Genomic DNA, 6,000 nt, shown 5'->3' on the forward strand with positions numbered 1-6,000 from the left:
CCAGATTCTATTCCTTCTCCTCTGTCAAAGTGTTTCTTAATACAGTGTTTGATGGGTGTGGATCTGAATCGGTGTTACAACTGGGTGGAACATTGGTGATTCCTATTTCGCAACCCAGCAGCTGATGTAATCTAGACAGATATTTTTTCTATACCTCCTTGACTTTACTACTGTTAACCAGGATTCATAAACATGTCATTTTGATCTCTTGGTTGCATCTGAAAGTTTAACACAAATCTAAATAGCTACACCAACCAAAGCACTGCTTTATCTAGCTCTCTTTTCAACAAAGAGAGTGGCTGAAATGATGAGGCACAGTAAGGGTGTGGCAGATTATCAACCAAAAATTCAAGTCTTCCAGCTCAGTGGAAAGTGGAGTTTGGGAGAGCTGCATTAGCACAGCTGTGATGAACTCAGTAGGCCAGTGAATGTCAGCAGTGCTCTCTACAATAGCAATAAGAAAATCAATTATCTCCACTATGAAAAACACATGAAGCAGAAGTTTCCTCCTTGGTTGGCCTGCTTTATGTCTGTTTTTCTTTTTTTCCCTAAGCTAAGGAGATGCTTTATTTTTATGGACATTTCCTATATTTCATGTAACTGTACTGTCCTTTAAAATGTTCCTGTGATTATATTCATTTCAAAATACATAAATTCATAGTATGATTACAGACTAGATTAGCATAATTACCAATACAATCATAGGATATAGTGCAAAACTTTTTTTTTTTTTTTGTTATTCCTAGGGAGTTGAATCTTCATGGGTGGAACCATATTTGGAGAGCTCTATTCCTTTTGTTTGCTGTGCTGGAGATTGAATTCAGGGGCGTTTTAACAATGAGCTGCATCCCCAACCCTTTTCATTTTTCATTTTGAGACATGGTCTCCCTAAGTTGCCCAAGCAGGCCTAGAACTTGTGACCTTCCTACTTCAGTCTCCCCAGTGGGTGGGATTTCAGGCAAGCACCACCTTGCCCAGTGAAGAGCTGTATTCATTTTAAAATAATTTAAACAAACATTTTAAACATACACTAGTATGTGCAAAGTGAAGCCAGATATATGAGTGAAAAAAAATCATGCTGTAGTTGAGGGACTTGAACATATATAGCCATAGATATTTCTAATTAAGTGAAAATGACTTTGGGACAGACAACAAGAATTTGTGGGACATGACCATTGAGTATTTGAGTGATTACTATGACCAAATCTTCAAGACCCTTCTCTGTATTTTCCTCAGTACCCAGGATAAAGTTCATTTTTCCATTATTTTTGTTCTTATATAATTATATTAATAATCACTTCTTTTTACCCTAGAAATTTCACTTTTGTACAAGACACGCATTTCCTTGACTTTCTATAAAATTGTGTGCCACAAAGCAATCTGTTTGGAAATGCTTACTATCTCTATTCCAATCTGGTCTTTAGGTTGTTAAACCTAAGACTCTGTGTTTCTATCTTTGTAGTTGACAGCTGAATATTACCCCAACATTGAATAGAAAGTTCAAAGAGGTTATGAGACACTCAAAATTACTCATTGGAATTGGAATTAAATAGCACACTTTCCAAAACCCTTTTTTTTTTTTTTTACAATATTTTCCACTTGGATTAGTCACTGATCATGGTAATGATATTCTTTATGCAATTTAAAAATTGGGCACATAATTTAGTATTTTTTTTTTCCTAACAGGGCATTGTAAAAGGGGGTGGATAGAAACTATAGAGTTAATGATCAATTTTTAAAAGATCACTATTTTCCTGATTTCTGTCTTATTGTTTATCTTTAATAATTGTCAATACTATATTTAAGTAAAATTTAAGTAGTCTTAAGTAAATGCTCATGAATTTATACTCAGTGATGAAGAACAATCTTAGGAAATTGAAAGAGTTTGCATATGTGTTTATATGTGTTGGTGTATGTGTGTGTGTTTATATGCTATAATATAAATAAATATACATATAAATATTTTAAAGATTGACAAAAATTGAGCAAACAAAATTTTCAGGAATAGCCTTAAATGCTTGCAGTGTAATTATATTTGTTTTGTTAATCTTTCTTCACAGAAGTGGATAAACGTCTGAGTTTCCTCTTATATGGATAGAAAACTGTTATTTAATTTTTAGACTTTTGATCATTGAAATGAAAACTGATAGGCATTTTGAATTATTTTATTTGTGAAGCTTTCTGACATGCATGTTTTTTCCTGAATGAAGTCTTCATATACTTGTGTTTCATTGGTAGCTTTGCCATCATCATTATTGTTTTAATTTGAAAATTCATAGAAAATTAAAATGCATCTTTCCACTTAACACAATGACTCATCTTTGAATGGTGTGATTACTTTATAAATTTTGCAAGAGTGAGTGAGGCTGGGATGCAGCATCTTGTAGGAGTTCAGGAGTTCCCTGTAGGGTCTTCAGTTAACTTAATTATTATTGAGATCGAAGTTCCACTCTGCAAATCCCACTAGACTCTCTATCAAATATAATTTGTCATGTGAGTCAGACTTTGGAATTTTCAGCAGTATCCAACACAGCTGCAATAGCTTTTCAAATGTAGCCAATTCTGGGTGAAGATAAAAAGAAGGCCCAATCACGATCTTCTGATAGAAGAATGAGATAGGTCACTGCTAAACTTTCTGAATTTGCATGCTTTTAAATAGAAACTGATTTTAATTCCTATCAATGTTCTTTATATTCAGATACTCAATGGGGTCCCATGTTGAGGGTCTTTTAAAACAAGCAATTCTTAAGAACACAAAAAGTAAAAGCCTTCTCAGCCTGCCTCTTCAGAAATAAATGGAAGTAAATGTGAACTTTTCATATTTAACTTATCATGTTATTATTTTCCACAGTTAGCCTTCTTCAAGTTAGTATTATTGTCCATGTAAACAACATCCTGCTTAATTGTATGCAGACTTCATTTTTGTCTCTATGTTAAATAATTTTTAAAGAAGCTCTATATTTGTGCATGTTATTGGCCTATCGTGTAATGCCAACATTAAACTCTTGGAGGAAAGAGGCTGATTCAAATGTCTTTCTTTGGTGTCAAGGACATTGACATTGCTCTCTGGAGTCTTACCTTTCATGTGACAATGCTCAGTTTGTTATCTCTGCTTTGTATGTATTTTTATTTGTGTACTCATTTTATTCCTGCTTATAGACCTTTCTTATTTCCTACCCCTACCCGCTTTTTAAAGTCATGCAGAGCAGTAGGCACAATTCCTGGTATGTATAGTCACGTAAACATAAAAACAAATGACTGGACTGGAATAGAAATATCTTAAATATTTTGATGTTTAATACTATAATTATTTCTATAAAAATCATGGGATCAAGATCTTGAATCAATCTCTAGCCTAAACTCTTTTTTTTATAGATATTAGATATATTTCATGAAATGATTCAGTCAAAATATCTGACTAATGAAATTGAAATAATCCAAGTAGAAAGTCTCCACATAAAAATTATTGTACCTTGATTATTCAAGGTGCTAATATTTGGATGAATATACTTAATAAATTAATATTACTCTATTCTTTCATGTTTAGCTATAGCTATTCTTTTCATTTCCCAGTCCCGTCTCAACAAGAAACTAAACACAGTTTTAGGTAATCCCCTATGTACAATTCATTCTGATTCAGGCAATGTCTTCTTAATGAATTTAATGGCACTGTTCTTCCAATGCCCAATCTATATTAATGAAATTTTCATGCTTTGACTTCTCCTTTCTGTCTCAAATGATCCTTCATTATTTCTATGGTTCAAATCATACTCTATTTTCAAAGCTCTGCTCCCAAATCACCTGATCTGTAAAATAGTTCTGATTATCTATATTGAAATAAATCTCGATTACCTTTCCTGTGGCTCTTAGTTTCTTTCAATTTAGTTTTCCATCTCCATCACTAGACTGAAATCTACTGAAAACAGGGCAAGATTGGTCTTTACTGACATTTTTAAACCACAGTACCTATTACATGGACTGGCATATAATAGGCAATTTAAAAATATCAAATGGCATGTGGTTTAAAATATAAAACACTTAATTCAGCAAAACACATGTAAAGTGATCTATTTTATTTGTATCCTTTAAAATTTTTGTAATTTTCAGTAAGGTAATTATTCCCAGTATTTCCATCAGTAAGAAAAAGGAAGATCACTCATTTAAGCATAGGAAATCTTTGGATTTCTAATGAATTTTTAAAACTACCAGATGTTATAAATTTATTTCTAAAATAGAAAAAATAAACAATGGAACATTAGCAAACAAATGGAAAATAGTCCAACTCTGTTGATCACAGTATCACAAGTAAGAGACCACTAAAACTGCATTCAATTTGTAAAATGGAAAGAAACACAGATAATTCACCAAGGATGGTATTACAGAACAGTCAGAAGCTAATTTAAAGATGAATTAAAAATTGAACTAAAATGCATCATTACCTTAATTTATTTTTCAGGTAAAATTTTATAAAATGGTATATAATGGTATATCATGAGAATAACATGCTTCAAAGAGGAATTCTTACACTTTTAATTCAAATTGTTTGCACTCCCCTGGAGTCAATTTCCTTGCTTAGTTAATATTGTTGAAAATAGAAAATTGATACAAAATAAGTCAAAACTGAAATGTCCTTACCCTCCCACAAATACAGACACCCCTCACATAATGTAAGACAATTGTCTAAAGCTTTGTTTTGTTGCTTGATTTATTGGTTTAAGTTCCCTGGAGAATTGTGGAAACTTCAGTCTGTTTGGCTGAGTATGCCAAGGACACGTGCAAATCAGGTAATGCCATTTTAGAGAGGTCTCCTGTGTATAGGCATTGTATTCATTTTCTGATTGTAAGGGAAAACTTAGCTTCAGAGTAGGCAGCCACATTGACCTAGATTCAGCATCAGGGTTGGGTCACTGCTGATGACTTCTTGGTGTCCAGCTGAAACAATCACTGCTGAACTTTTCATTTGGGTGTGGCTGGCTCTGGGAGGTCAACAGCTGAAGGTTAGCAGTTGGATTCAATGTGTAATCAAACTGGGGAGGCTTATGTGAGAATTACCTGACTTTTCCTACCTCCCAATTTAATGTTGTACAAGCAACACACTTTTATGGTGAGGAGGGAAAGAGAAGAAAAAAGAAATATGTTTGCCAGCTATTTGTTATGATGACTACCTAATTGAGGAGAAATTAATTGCTAAAATAAGGCTTTTGGATTAGTTTAAAAAACCTAAGTGTTAGTATTTCTTATTCAAAAATAAAGAACTGATGAATTGTTTGAAATCATATGGATTTAGAAATGGGGGTGGGGGGAAGGGAAGGGGTGCATCATGGGAGATTTCACTGAAATTAACACTAAGTTGAAGAAGGTAATTCTATATCTGCACTTTCTTGCTACAGCAAACACCAGAGCAAAATATGGCCAGACAGTCAACTGGGACAGCATGACACACCACTGGAAAAAATGACTGTCGAGTACAAAATTACAAGAAAAGTAAAATCATTGTTGAAGCCACGTTAGCATACCCTGCTCAAATTGTATTTGATTCTCTAGACACTTCTTTTGGAAGATTCCCCAAAACAAAAGCAGAGAAATTACATAAATGGTTTTCCAGGCCAACCTTTCTGATTTAGTGTGCTGTAAGTTGCTTGCAATGTTTCTCCAAGTAGGGGATCCAGGAAAATTCCTAGGGGTTGTGGATTTTGGAATGTCACCAAATCATTAATGACTGCAGCTACACTAGTTAGCAAAATTCTTCCTAGCTGTTATTAAGAAGATAAGGTAACAAGTGAAAAAGAGGAAACAACAGTAATAGTGATAGCCAATCAACACCTCGGGTTGTAGGGTTGTATGTGTGTATCCATCATAGTGCTAGCTTGGTTTCTTTGTTTTTATTGCAGAAACCACACTGGTGGAGTTAACTCCACTTCTCTTTGTAGGGGTTGGGGAGGGAAAGAAAGATAACATTTCTCATTTCGTCCTCTTAAAAGCTTAGAACCTAGAGGAAAT

The sequence above is a fragment of the Marmota flaviventris genome, chromosome 11, assembly GCF_047511675.1.
Source record: "Marmota flaviventris isolate mMarFla1 chromosome 11, mMarFla1.hap1, whole genome shotgun sequence".
NCBI lineage: Eukaryota > Metazoa > Chordata > Mammalia > Rodentia > Sciuridae > Marmota > Marmota flaviventris.